This window comes from Nyctereutes procyonoides, unplaced genomic scaffold, assembly GCF_905146905.1.
Source record: "Nyctereutes procyonoides isolate TBG_1078 unplaced genomic scaffold, NYPRO_anot_genome, whole genome shotgun sequence".
NCBI lineage: Eukaryota > Metazoa > Chordata > Mammalia > Carnivora > Canidae > Nyctereutes > Nyctereutes procyonoides.
The window spans coordinates 32,609,707-32,625,278 of NW_026575042.1; the positions used below are offsets into that span (position 1 = coordinate 32,609,707).

The following is a 15,572-nucleotide window of genomic DNA, read 5'->3' on the forward strand; positions in this document are numbered from 1 at the left end:
TTAAAAATTATAAAACTTTACTGAAAGATAGAAAATAAGATTTAAATAAATAAAGACAGATACTTTGCTCATAGTTTGGAAGATTCATTGCAGAGATGTCAGTTCTCCACATTACGTGTGTGTGTAGGCATATCAACAAATGACTCTCTAAGTGTATACAAAAGTACAAATTACCAAGAATATCTAAGACACACCTAAAGAAGAATCAGATGTCAAGATTTATTATGGAACTGTGATGATAAAATAATATGGTATTGATACAGGAAAAGACAGACTAATGAAACAGTACAGAAACCTAGAAGTAGACCCATTCAACTATGTATACTTTATGACAGAGGCAATACTGTAATCAATAGGTAAAGGAAAGATTTTTCGATACATAGAGCTGACCATTGGGTTATCTTTATAGGAAAAAAAAAAACAAAAGAAATTTAACACTTAGTTCACACCATATACAGAACTTATTTCTAGGTAAATTAAAATCCCAACTGTAAAAGTGAAAACTATAAAACTTCAGTAGAAAAATTTTCTAATGACCTAAGGGTAGGAATGGATTTATTAAAAGAAAGAAAAGAAAAGAAACCAAAGTGAAATAAATATAACTAAATTAAAATATTTATTTAAAAAAATTTATTTAAATCTGTTCATCAAAATATAGCCCTCCAAAAGAGAAAACAGTAAGCCACAAATGGAAAAGGATTATTTACAGTATATATACCAATAAAGGATCTGTACATTCAGTGTATAAAATACTCTCACAAATAAATAAGAAAAAATTAAAACCTTAATGGAAAAATGAGCAAAAGATGCACCAATCACTTCACAAAGGATGAAATGTGAATAGTACATGAACATGTGGAACGATGCCCAACCCCATTAGTGACAGAGAAACAAAATTTTAAACCAGAAGGATATACAAATATCCATTCAACATGATATGACATTTTAAAATCTAACAGCACTAAATGAGGATCTGACACAAAGGGAACTCTCATATATTGTCAGTTGACATAAAAATTGTTTAGCCATCTTTGACAATTGGGCGTTTTGTAAAGCCAAACACATGCATACCTCATGATCCAGCATTTCCACTCCTAGATCTATACCCTGGAGAAAGTCTTGCACTCGTGCACTGAACGACATATACAAGAACATTCACAGCAGTTGGTATATCATGCAAATGTCCACTGGATTGGGAATGGCTAACTAAATTACAGGACACGTCAATAATCTTTCATCCAAAATATTCAGTGGGATTTTTTTTAATTTTAGAAAGACAAAGAATAAACACACAAATATGTATGTATACATGTAAATACATATAGATGATGTAACACCTCAAATTCAAACATGTAACATTTTCTGAAGTAAAAACATGAGTTTTTATACTAAATTGATCAATAAATACTGTAAACATCAGTTCAAGTTTTTTTACTTTCAGAATTTCAAAGAAAGGATGACACATATTCACTGACAAAATAGTACAGAACAATGAAAATGAATAAATTATAAACTATATCAGCAGCAGCATAGATGATTCAGGAACATAATGATAAGTGAAAGGAATGAATTAAGAGTATCAAAGCTAGCAATATATTAATTAAGGGATACATGAAATTGTGGCTAAATTATAAAGTAAATAAAGCAATGAGATTATTATTATTTCTGAAGGGAAGAAGGGGATGTGATCAGAGAGTATTGGTTACTCCCTCAATTTTAAATAGTATATATATATTATTTTTTTTTAATTATATGTCCATGCACAATTATATGTTTGTGTATGTGATACATTTCACAATAAAAAGTTAAAGATAAAAAAGCTATTGATTTTATAACTAGCCACTTCATTCTTTTATTGTTTCTAATATTTTTTCCATCAATTCTCTTGGTTTGTATATGAAAGTATCAACTGTATATAATGATAATTTTGTTTTCTCCTCTCTAATATTGAATTTCTTTCTTTTTTCTTACCACTGCATTGGCTGTTGCTTCTAGATCAATGCTAAAATAACAGATCATTTTTTTTTCCCTCATACCTTTCGTGGATCATCTGTGCAGTGTTTTACCCCTAAATATATAAAGAACTTTTGCATGGTTGGAACTGTCTCAGGTTGCAACAGGCCACTTGGAGAGACAAGCAGTGAGCCTCTGTGAACTTGTGTTTTACTGTGCTCCGTGTTTGTCACTGCACATGATGTGGGGACCCTGACATCATCCCATGGCCCTCCACGGGGCCAAAATGGAAGAAGCGCTGCCTGAATGCAGGAGGGTGGACAGACTGTCGCTGATGAGCTCGCACAGAGGCCAGGCTGAGCGGCCTTCTCCATAGAGCCCAGGGGTGCTCAGGTCAGGCTCATCTTCAATTACAGAATTGGCTGGCTCACAAACAGGCTGGAGGGAGTCCTCTGTCTCAAACCAGACACCTGCATGCCTGTGACAGATCTTTCCCCACAGGCCATTCTCTGAGCACAGCACAGCTGAATCCAGAACAAACACCTCTCTCAAAGGGCCTGTGTTTCATTTAATAGAGTTCAAATTGAGTGTCCAGAAACCTTGATGCTTTTTTATTTCTTCAATGCCTTCTGCAACAGCTGAAGGGATTCCCTGGGCCCCCACCTCGCCCACATCTCAGGACCTCCTCACCTGCGAGGTCTGCCACTGCCGCAACTTCTCAATTGTTCTAAAATAGTGCCCAGTGCCCAAGATGAGTTATTGAAGGGCTGGCTGAAAATCTGGGGACCTGCATATATAATACATCTGCAGAACTTCTGGGCAGGAGCTGTGTTCATAATTGCTTCTAGAGCCTGGGTGAGCAACAAAATTAAAACTTTTTAAAAACACAGATTCAAAAGTCCCACCCTAGGCTAATGGACTTAGAATCTCAGATGATAGGGTCTGAGAATGTGAGTTTTTAACAAGTAATATTAGTTGGTTATTACTACATACACCCCAAAATGCATGGCTTAAAGCAGTAAGAATTTATTATTTCTCATGAATCTACAGGTCATCTGAGCAGTTCTCCTGATCTCAGCTGGGCTCATTCATTCATCTATGGTGAATGTAGTTTGGGTAGGTAGCTCTACTGATCCAGGCTAGGCAACTTCACTTTGGGGAGAATCAACTAGCTAAAGGCTAGTCTATGAGGAGATTGCTTGGGATTGCTGGGCCCCCATCCATATGATCTCTCCTCTCCAGGAGGTCACCCTGGGCTTGTTCACAGGGGCTCTGAGGAGCTAAAGCAAGTAAGACTTCTTGAGGCCTAAGCTTGGAACAGGCACATTGTACTTTCATCTCATTCCACGGGCCAAAGCAAGTCCTAAGGCCAGTCCAGATTCATTAGAGAAAGGGAATGGGATCTCCGTCTTCATGGGAGAGGCTGCAAAGGCCCACAAGAAGATGGGCATTGGAAGGAATGAAAATTGAGAACATTTCTGCAATCAATCTGCTGCATATGTCCCCTGGTGAGCCTAATGCAGGCAGCCTGGCATCAATCTACAGACCATCTGTGTATTCCAGGGATAAATGGTGTCCTCTCAAGATGCCTACAGAGAAGGCCACTCAAGGCCTCCCATTGTGTTATTCATCCATGGGGCTTAATTAATTCTCATATCACAGAGTCTGCACCTTGTTACTGGTACCAAAACCTCAATCTTGTCAGCACTGCATAGGTAATCTTGGGCCTGGCTGACCTCACCCAACTCACAAAAGCCTCAGTTCTTACTAACCAAGAGCGAATCAATTCATTTACATAGAACCAGCTGCCCAGACATTTGGGTCAGCATTCTTTTCCTAAAAGCAGAGACATGGAAAGACCAATCAGAACCAGAAGTCTGCTTTATGTATCAGGTAGGATGTTTTCAGTTGCCACTGATACAAAAATCAGCTCAAGCAACTGAAGCAAAGAGAGCAAGTTCACACATTTGTTTAAGTCTGGGTGTAGGCCTATCTTGACCCAGGAGCTTAAACAATGCCTTCAGGCTACTCCTCTCCATCTTTTGTCTCCATCTTCTGCTGCATAGGTTCCTTTCTCAAGCTGCATTAGAATACTCAGCATGAGTATTCTAGTATCTAGAAGACTGACATCCTCACAGGCTCAAGACCAATTGAAAAAGAAAGTGTGTTTTGTTTCTCAATATTCCAGCAAAATCTTGTTTCTTCTTACTGACTCTGAATGGGACACATGGCCATCTCTAAGCCAATCACAATGGGAGGAGAATATGATATTCTCTATGCTGATGAGGATGGACTAACAAATAAATAAGATAAATAAGAACTGTAGTATGTCAGATGGTGATTAGTGTCAGAGGAAAAAATAGAGCAGAGAAGGAGAACAGGAAATGTCAGAGTAGGAGCTCAATTTTAAACATGGTGGCCAAAGAAGATATCACTGAAAAGTATAGATCAAACGTGGGCCTAGGCAAGGTGTGCAGATGCCTACAGAAGGGCATTCCAAACAGAAAGTAGAGCCAGCGTGAAGTCCCTCGGGCAGGGGTGGGATGGTCTCATTGGCTCTTTGTTCCCATACATTTAGAGATACCCCAGCCCCCCAGCCCTGGACAGGGGACTGTGGATTAATCATCTGGTTTAAGCTCCTACTCATGCAGATGAAGCCAGAGACACTTTAATCCTCAATTTTTATTTTTGTCTGTTATGACCATGATATTTTTAAGGCTCATGGGCCAGTTATTTTGCAGAATGTCCCTCAAATTAAGGGTCTGATGTTCCTCAATCACGTCTAAGTTACACATATTGGACAGAGATACCATAGCAGTGATGGTGTGTTCTGCTCAGTGTGTCATATCAAGAGACCCATGACATCAATTTGTCCCATTCCAAGATGTTAACTTTGATCATCTCATTAAGGTGCTGTGTGTCAGGCTTCTCCACGTTTCTGTTTTTCCATTTGCCACCCTAAATATCTTATGGAGAGGCACTTAAAGATTATGTTAATATCCTGTCTATCAAACTTTCACCCCCTTGTTTTGACAGCTTTTTAAAAAAATCCCAGGCAATTCAAATGTGCAGTCAGGACTGAGAACATTCCCTAGGGCCTCCCTGTTCCTATATCCTTTAAAACTAGGAGAAAGAGATACTGCACAGTCTTCTTCCAGGACTCGCTGTTCAGTGTGGGCCACAGAGGAAAATAGGCACAGTGGGCTTAGCACTGCCCACTGTGGCTAAGCATGAGGTGAGGGAGCCCTGGACAGAGCAGCTTCGGACTCAGCCAGGGAGGTCAGAGTCAACATTAAGCAGAGCCTACAGCACCTCTGGTCCAATGGCTCTTAGCCTGGGATGTTTCTCCATCCAAGTCTGACCTATTGCAGAAGAGCCCCTCTGTTCTCTGCCCACTCTCTACAGCACCCCAAGATGTCAGGCCCCTCTGGCTGCAGCAGATGAAGCAGGACACTGCAGCCAGGAAGTGGGATCCACACAGGGTAACCAACTGTCCCAGTTCATCTAGGACTGATGAGATGCCCTGGACACAGGACTTTCAGACTTAAAAATCAGGAAAGTCCCAGGCAAATCAGGATGAGTTGATCGCCCTAACAACCCACTGTAGTGTAGACATAGCTGGTACCCAGTAACCAAGAACTATACCTAGAAGTGATCTAGAAATTCAGGTTTAAATTAATTGATCTAAAAGATGAGAAGGACTCGAGCTGGTCTTTAAGAAATTGATAGGCCCAGAAGGTACAGAGCAAGATTTAGGGGATGAGCAGAGGGTTCTATTTTGAAGCAACTGAGGCACAGAGATCAAATGGGACTGAAAGAAGTCCATAAACCAAACTGGGCCGGTGACTGGTGTGAATAAGAAAATGGAGATAAAGTGCCTTCCCTCCTTCAAGTTCCCACAAGTGTCTCTCCTTCAGAGTTCTGACAGCTGTCAGAGGATTCAGGCACTAAAATGATTATGATATCCACCCCCTCTACCCCCACTGCACATATATATACATGATATATAATTCCAAAGACAAAATGTAAGGAATTTCAATAAAATTCACAACCTCCCTTTCCACTTTGTTGATGGCCCCATCTGCTGCTTTTCTAGCAGTGTACCTGTTCTACCTCTTGGGCCCTCCAGCCTTGCTCCTTGCACTGCAATGTCCTGCTGACCTTTTTGTATTCTGCTCAGCACTGGAAGCTCCTGGAGTGCAGATATTCTGCTTAAAGCATGTCCATACTCCCAGCCAGGGCTGAGCACAAGGACCAAATAGATGGCATTCTCAAAGTAGGCAATTTGAAGAGAGTTTAATAAAGGGCTATTTATAAAGATGTGGGCAAGGTGTAGGATGGTGACTCTCTATGTTACTACACATTAAATGTCTAGAGAGTCTTAGAAATCACTGCTTCCTGGATCTTATCCCCAGAGAATATGACGGAATTAGTCTAGAGTTGCACCGTCCAGCATGGTGACCACATGTGGCTATTGAGCATTTGCAGTGTGGCTGGCCCAAATCAAAATGTTTTAAGTGCAAGACATGCAGCAGATTTTGGAGGCTTAGTACCAAAAACAAGAATACAAAATATCTCATTCATCATATTTCAGAATGATATCTTATTAAAATGGTAATATTTGAACACTGGGATAGATAAAAATATCATAGAAATTAATTTTGTCTGGTCAGGTTTTTTTTTACTTTTAATATAATGTGGCTACTAGACAATTTAACATTACATATGCAGCTCAAATTATATTTCTGATGGACAGTATAGGTCCAGAGCATAGCTTGACATCAGACTGGAATTTTTTACAACTCCCCAGATGATTCTAAGGTGCAATCAAAATTGAGAAGCACTGGTTTGGAGGAATCATAAGACATAATGCAGTAGCTTGTGACTAGCAACAGCAGGTGATTACGGGAACATAGTGAGAGTAGCTCTATAAAGAGAACTGCCTGGCAGGGGCAGTGGTCTCTCATAGAATGATGAAGTAAACTCAAATTCAGTAAGGAGAAAGCAAGGAAAATAAGCAGATACCTCTTCCTCCTGTCTTTGATCCCCAACTGGTGATCTGTCTTACTGAACCCAACTGACAGCCAAATGACAAGGACACCTAGTTTATGCAGCCCATTCCAGTAAGCTTCCCTGGGCCCAGAGCAAGGCTGAAAAGGATGGAGTGTGAATTTAAAGAGGCAAATGGAAGATAACCAGCTCAGGCACTTAATGAATGTTTTGGGAATAAATGAAGATATAACACATAAACCCTTAGAGTAGTAGCACTGACCACAGGTAGTCTGTACACCTTCCATCTTTCCAGTCCTAAGTCCTAGATTAACACCTAGTGAGAAATGCAATCAGCAGCATTTGAGTTGCCCAGAATAATTTCCAAAGCTAGGTAACTCATAGGCATCCTCTTTACTCACAAACAGTAATTCTGAAGTCCTTGGGTACTTCAGTTCCTGCAGGAAAAAAAAAAAAGTTGAATAATAATACTAATAACCAATAAGTTTCTATCCATTAAGTGTTTAACATTTGCCAGGCAAAGTGCTTGCATGTAAAGTGCTTCAAATAAATTATAACACAGTGTGGGTCTATGCTTTTTTAAAATTTCACAGTAGAAAATATATATTATGTATCAGGATATAAAAATGGAACTATTTTTATCTCAACTACACCTAAGATCCCAAAGATGAAAAAGAAAAACATTTAATGCCAGTTACTCCTATATTCCAAAGGATGGCATCCTGTGTTTTTGTAGGATGTACTAAGGTATCATTAAATGGGGTCTGCCAGCATTCTGGCTGAAGGGACAGTAGCCACCTGAGGCAAGACCTTCTCCCCATGATCACCGGAGTACAAGAGACAAACCCAAACCACTCAGGCACTCATCAAGCTCTGTTTGTGTCATAAGTACTATCTTTCCATTGGCCAAGTCCAAAATCAATGTGGTAGCAAAGGACATCCCACTGAAATAGTACATGCCACAGGGAAGAAGTAAAGAACTGTGATCAATAACCAATCCAAATAGTGACAGTAACAATCCAATAATTCAAAGAGAGAAGAAGCAGTTGACATTCTCTTTTCCATGCCAGGTTTCCAAGCTCAAAGCAGCCTGTGAATGCTCACAGAGGGGAAATGCTTTAAACTTAGTGAGAGTGTGGAATGATACACTTACAGCACTGAATGGGACATTTTATTGAAATGAGAACTTTCTTGAAACTGGAATTGGTCAAGAGACATTTTGTTGCCTAAGACTGACTGAAAATAGATTATGAATTTACCCAAAGTTCCATTTAAGATCAGAAGAGAACACATCTGCATGTCGCGTTGAGATGCCCTGTAGGTGGAAGGATGAGTTTGCTTCTAGAACCCCCACTGAGTCCAAATCATGCAGCAAACCAACCTTATATGCTATTTTCCAACCCACAACTCCTCTGTTTATTTGACATTATTCAAATAGAAAAACCAACACCTTTGCCTTTAGAATGTTTATTTTAATATGTTGTAAACAGTTTGAGAAACAGTATTTCTAAGAGAAGCATTTAAAGATTGCCTTTACCCACCTTCAAAATATTTACAGAAAAGATGAAAATCAGAATGTTTTCAACTGTACCCAAAAGAAATCTGTTGTGCTCTAGTTAAGATTCACAGAAGGGGAAAGAAAAAGTCTGTCACAATCAAATACAAAGCAAAAAACACACTGTTCTGAAGCCAGCAAGCATGAGTTCATTCCTCATGGACTTGGAGAAACATCCCGTCCTCAGAAAAGCTTTCCTGAAATAAAAGGAACTGAGGGCATGATTAAAGGGTATTAAATAGACTAATGTTCTATTCTGAGATGTGTCTGATAAGATATAGATGGTGAGATCAAGTTTACTGGGCCATTTCTCTATACAGACCTGTGTACACCAAACCACCTTCCTCACAACACCCTTCTCACCTTGCCAAGACAACTGCCCTAAGGCAGAGGCCACATCAAGGAGTCCACTTGACATTGTATCACAAGTAGCATCATGCAAAAATGCTAGGAGTCAAGGTACTTACCCCAATAAGTTCTGGAAATCATACTGAGCCCATTCCCCAAAAGATTCTCCTTCTATGGTCTTGACTTTTTAAAATTGATTCACTTTTCCCTTTCCATCCAAAACCACTGGTAAAGACAGCTCTTTTGTTAAAGAATCTGTGTCTTTCCACATGATCTTGCTCCTTGAAAAAATTATAAACTGATGCCAGTTGAGCTGGTATTTGCTTCTATCTGGAAATGACCAATCACATTCCCCGATTTCCTCACATGAGATGCAGCTTTGCCGTCTCTCAAGTTCTCTTATTACCAAATGGAGCTTCCCAAGGACAAATACCTCTATTGTTCATTTCTGTGTCTTTGGTCTCTGGCACAGTGTCTGGCCCTGTATACATTGATGTTTGAGATTCTGTGAATAAATAAAGGATCCTGGGGCCACTACACTGCATGTGTAGTTAGGGGATAACAAAGAAGGGTGAAGGACATGATGGGCCACAGGTCATGATGTGATTGCTGCATGCGCTTTCTCCTCCTTTCCCCTGTGCCTAAGAGCTGATAATAAACAGTAAGAAGAGTAGAGAGATCCATGAGAGGACAGCTTTGAGCCACTATGGTCTCTGCTTCTCCATTAATAGTCAGGGCTGGCTTCTTGGGCTTGTGACCAGAGCAGTTGGCTCTGTGCTCAGAAAGCCCTCACACTTGGTTTCATGTTCTATACTGACTTCTTGAAATTCATAAGAATTGGTGACTAAGGAGTCCTGCCCTTCACTTTCATTCTGGGAGTCTTGTAAATTATATAGCTGGTCTGTTTATAATATGGGGAAGTGAAGAACAAGGAGTAATAAATGCTAAGTTTCCTCCCAACAAGGGCATTCCAAGAATCTGTTGTTTTCACTGGTTTCCTGAGAACAAATGCAGGCTTCTTCCAGGGGACATCCCCGGCTAGGCACCACCTGCCTCCCTTAGGCATTGAGCCCTGGAGTCATTTTCAGCATCTGACTCCCAAACCCATAGGTTTGAAAGGAGAACTAAGAAGTCCATCTGCCTTACTTTCAACTTTGCTGCTAATATTTATTACAATTATTTTCCCTTCTAGATAAGAATATTCTATTGGAGTTTTATTTTTTTTAATATTTTATTTATTTATTCATGAGAGACACACACAAAATGAGAGAGAGAAAGAGAGAGGCAGAGACACAGGCAGAAGGAGAAGCAGTCTCTATGCAGGAAGCCCACTGTGGGACTCGATCCCAAGACTCTAGGATCACGCGCTGGGCTGAAGGCAGGCGCTATACCTCTGAGCCACCCAGGGATCCCCTCTATTGGAGTTTTATTTTATTTATTTATTTATTTCTATTGGAGTTTTAAAGGTCAAAATATTTCCCCCAAAATATATGTGAAATTTGCACCCAAAAACGTTCAGTGTTTTGTTAAACACTGCCAACAACCCCACTTTCCTGTACCTACTTTGTTTTCCTTAAAACTATCATAAACAATCCTAAAATAAAATCTGTTCATCCTCAGTAATTCCTTGCTCTTTAACTGTTGCTTCAGAAATTCAGAAATTCCAGGGCAATTTCTTATGTGGTCACACTTACCATGATGTAATCAATCAAATGAAGACTCGCAGAAAAATTTATTAACTCGGCAGAGAAAAGACTCCTGCCAGGTGCTTAGCTGAGTTATTAATATTGGAAATGAGTGCTGAATTGATGATCAGTAGAAAAACTTCTAAGCAGACACTGGTTTTAAAATTTGATTTCCCCATCCCTAATGAAAGAACTGCTCATACTATATTTCACTGTATAAAAATGTGGTGGAGCTGTACTTCTATTCTCATATCTGGTCTAATGAAAGCCTGATATGTCTCTATTAACTCTGGAGTGTCTGAGACCTGCTTTTGTAATACATCATCTGAAATCAGAAACTACATATTTAATATTTGTTCAGAAATCATTGTTGTCCTTACTTGTGCTCTCATTCAGCTTAATGTCCATTATAAATGACTGATATCCACAACAGGCAATACCACACATTTGTTTCAGTGAGTTTTTCTCTACTGTTCTTAGGCTGGTGATGGGAAGAGTTGTAGCCATAGGCAGGAGGCCATGGGTCTTTGTTCAGCCATTTCTCCATGGCCAGGTCTGATCCTGCAGGAGATGCTAGCCCTTTCCTCACTGATCTTTGTCTATTAGTAGCAGCCAAGGTCTGAGGGCAGGTAGAGCTAAGTAGGTCAAGCCAATGAGGCCACCTGCCTGGAGGAGCACGGCACTCCAAGAGAAGGTTCTGAGAAAGAAGGAGGGATGCTCTCCTTCAGATTCACTGCTGTCTCCGTAGTCCAGGCCTAAGGAAGGAGCTGGACTGTGTTGAGAGATCATGTGACCTCCCCCTTCAGTATCTTCATGCTGGAGTCTCAGATCCACTCAGTTTCCAAGTCCCAAAGCCCATCTGTACTGGAGGGGTGAGGGTTAGCATGCCATGGAAAAACATTTTGGAGAAGGTTTACCCATCCTTAAATATCCCATCATTACTCCTGCCTCACATGCTGGTTACATAACCCACATATATAGGTCTCACTGTCCCAGTTTTCCTAGCATAGTTTGAATTCATCGGAATATTTTGTTATCTATAAAATAGCTGAAAGCTTTCTTTAAGTTTCCTCTTAGTCTTAAAATGCTGTGCTTCTGTGATTCAAGGGGAGATGAAGAAGTTTTTCTGTCATTACTCCCTCTCAGGGAAGAGAGGGCTGGCTGGGGGCCCAGGCACCCTCAGAGCCTGCAGTGGCCGCCTATAGTAAGGAGAAGAGCAAGAAGGAGCTCCACACGCAGTGTGTGCTTTACCCTGTTACTCTGAGTGCATCCTAACCAAGCCACAGCAGATGCTCCTCTGGATGGAGGTTTCCAAAGATCTGTTTTCTAACTCTGACAGCTCTCCAAAAGTTTACTTTGACATACCAGAATTCCTTCTGCTTTCTTTCAGCAAGAGCACTGAAACAGCATCCATTTTATGAACAAAAGTGATACCAACAATAACAATTGAGAATTTGTTTTCTACAGAATTTTTTTAAGGTTTTTGTCCTTTTCGACCTTTATGAATCTATGAAGCTATGAATTCTAGAGCCCCTTTGTTTTACACTCGCTCCCCCTCTTCTGTTCCTCTCCCTGGCTCCCCTCTCCCTAATACCTCATCATTCTGAGGAAAGTGAGAAAGACAGAGAGTTGTCTAAGAGGTAGCCAGAATTTGTTCTTTCTGTAGCAACTGAGGTAGAGCTAGAAGAAAAGAATCTGAGAGAAAAATTTGACCAGCTCCCTCATCTTACAAAAAAACTGAGATTCAGAGTTTATCCTTCCTTAAGCACTGTTCCTAGCCGTCCACATCCACATTTCCTACAAATGCAATAACATACAAATGCAAGTCACACATTTGAGGTTCTCTGTGATTCAGCCCTGACCCACCTTTCCAGCCCTTTCCCCAACTATATCCTATCATGTACCTTTATGTTTCTGAAGCTAACTTTCTCTCTTCCTGTCCTTCATGTATCTATCATATTTTCATCCTTCCATGCTGTTATTTACAGAGTTTCTTCTACTGAAAACACCCCTCCCTCTCCCCCATGTCCTTAAGTTTCAACTTTGATCATCACTCAAGATCCAAGTCAATCCTTTGTCATCCATAGACCACCTGTGAGTTCTCCAGAATTCCCTGGGAAAAGCTCTTCCTTCAATACATATTAGGCCCAATGCTGGGTTACTGGATGGATTCAGAGCTAAATTGCATGCTGTTCTCACATGTGACATGTAGGCATTTGCATGCCTGGCTACAAAGGGTTCTCAGGAGTCCATGAAATATCTGTAAAATAAAACTAAAAAATTTAAATCTCTGCTCCACTAATCTTAGAGCAGAGTCCTTTGTATTTTCATATACAAAGCAGCTTGACTTTAAAACAAACCTGTAATTCAGTTTCAGCCTTTGAGGCTTTTAATTTGGCTCCACATTTGAATCCACAATTGCTGGACATATATGTCTTGTTTCTCCTAGTCAGCACTCACAGGGGCCTCTTTGGAACCTCAATTTCAGCTGCTCTGGAGGATGGCTACCCATCAATATTAAGTGTCCAAATCTGGCTTCACAAAGAGCTGTTTGCATATATTCTATAGCCTAGATGTTAGGTCAAATCATCCCAAACATGCCCTGTAGCATCATAAATTCCAAGCCACCAAGCAGAACTTTAGAGCACGCCTCTTGCCTTGGGTAAATTGTGAATGAGTTCTCCTCAGTGCAGAGGGCTCACGGAAGGTGTCTGCAGATCACATAGGTATTATCTTGGCATCAATCCACCTGGAAGAAAATCTGCTGCCATACAGCATGTCCAGGCTGCAGCAAAGAAATGAGGTTCTTGCTACTTTATAGGCCACCAAATATTCTATATTCAGTTTTCCTATCCAGGGCCTTAGATGCTCATAACTCCAGGATGTAGTCACAAGTGATTTTAAGTGATAAACCAAGTCATCCACCATGGCATCATTTGGCTCTTTTTTCTGGCCAGGTGTTTCTTTCTTTCTTTCTTTCTTTCTTTCTTTCTTTCTTTCTTTCTTTCTTTCTTTCTTTCTTTTCTTTCTGCTTCAAAGAAGAGAGAATGTAGAGTTGGCATTACTCATCCTGGAAACCCAGAGGGACCACAACAGACTTCCCTCGTCTGTGTTCCATCACACAGAAAAGGGATATGAAGGAATGGTCTGTGAAAATATATGTATACTCTTTTTTTGAAATTTGTGAGGAACGTTCATTATTTTTAACCATTAGATGGCAAAATGGGATAAGGTACTAAACAATGCAAACAGTACCATTAAAGAAAGAAACGCAAAGAAAAAAGAAACTCATCATTAAGAGTCTTAAATTCTGAAAAAAGAGTTCAGAAAGATCTAACAGGAAGAAGAGGGCCTTCCAACTGTTGTCATCCTGCTATTGTGACCTGAACCCCTCCCAAGTTTCCAGACTCCAAAATCAGATCTAATTAAAAGAAAATGGAAAAGGACTTGGAGCCTTTTCAGCTCTAGAGAACATGCAGACAAATAAATTAAAAAGTGGAAGAAGTGGAACTAACCCAATAATCCGTGAAAAGCTCATTTCCCTCCCCGCCGCCACTGATGCAACAGTGTCCTTCCTCCCTCCCCGTTCTCTGGTTCAGGGGCAGTGAGTGAAGAAATTGGCTAACAAGATCAGAAAATTTAATTACAGTTCTGCGGTCCCCTTCCAAGAAGTTGGCTGTCACACTTCCTTTTTGCCAATCTTCAGAATGTGCTGTCTCTGATGAGCTCCCCCTCTGCTCTGGTCCTGCTCATCTTCCCACCTCAGCTCAGGACGATGGACACAGATCCTTTAATTTGGGGAGTTAGGAGGATTAGATACAAAGATTAAAAGGGACAGTTGGAAAAGAGAATATCATTATCCCTTCATTTCCTTGGTCTGCTTAGCAACTTTTGGGTCTTAGCCCAAAAGAAGTATCCCAAAGGCATAACATCCTTGCATTCCAGACCTAAAGAAGCCCTAAGACCTTTTGGAAGAAGCACAAAAATCTGCACTCAAGTGTCTTTTTCCACGTGGACGTGGAGATAGAGGAATGGCTTTCTTAAGCAGGGTTTTTAGCAAGATTCTGAAAAACTTTGGACTCAAAATAAATGAACAAACAAAAGAATAACATAACTAAGTCACAATCTCCACCAAAGGGGTAAAAGAAAGAATGGTATCAAAAGAATCAGGTATTTGCCACTTTTGTCCTAGGACAGCCAGAGATTTATGACCAAATCCAATATGCAAACCACTGGAGAGTGACACTGGAGAGTGAACAGGTGTCTTCAAAACTCAAAGTTTAGATAATTTTAAAAAGACTGCTTTTCCATTACTGGATAAATCAAGGTAGCCAAACTATGCAGAGGTTCCTGGTATCCAGGTGACTGAGATGCTATTTTCTTCACAGAATGCAGTCATCTCCTACATACTTGAGCCACCACAAATCACCTCCCAGATTAGGGCAAGACATATAAGCCTGGAAATGTGACTATGCTAATAAGGGACAGCCTGCCTGCTGGGACATCAGGGATGCTTTAACTTGGCCCACTCATTGCTGGTGGGAAGTCAGTGCAGCGGGAGGAAAAGGAGCTAGCCAAGGACAGACAGGCAGGAATTCATCATTATGAATAAGAAAGATGAGAGATTTTCTTAAACTCTCTTTCTTAAGAAATTGTATCAGTCTGGATTACAGTTGGCTGCTCGCAATGGAAACCCTCCCTCACACAACAAGGAGTCCAAAAGTAGGTAATCCAATGCTACTGTGACAGCTTGAGGACGCTTTCAAGGACTCAGGCTCCTTCCAGCTCCCTAGTCCTCTAGTTCCTGTTTGTGGTTTTTATGTTCATGGTCACAAGAAATAGCTCATCCTCTGTGTTCCAGGCAGGAAGAAGGGAAAGGGCAAAGGGGAAAGGTGAATTGTTTTCCCTACTGATCAGGAATAAATTAAGTTGCCTGAAAGTCCCAGTTAGTAGGCTCTGCTTACATCCCATTAACTAGAACTGGATCCCATGGTCCCTCTAACTACAAAGGATAGGTCTAA

At 40.6% G+C, this 15,572-nt stretch overlaps 1 long non-coding RNA gene across 1 annotated transcript in view; it reads right to left on the bottom strand.

The window, feature by feature from the left end:
- Window positions 1-675: 675 nt before the first annotated feature.
- Window positions 676-15,572, bottom strand: part of LOC129507348 (uncharacterized) — a 53,839-nt gene continuing 38,942 nt past the window's right edge. The window contains exons 2-3 of the long non-coding RNA XR_008663962.1: window positions 7,365-7,400; window positions 676-2,804 (exon numbers count right to left, since the gene is read on the bottom strand). This is a non-coding gene — a long non-coding RNA (uncharacterized LOC129507348). The remainder of the gene's footprint in view (window positions 2,805-7,364; window positions 7,401-15,572) is intronic.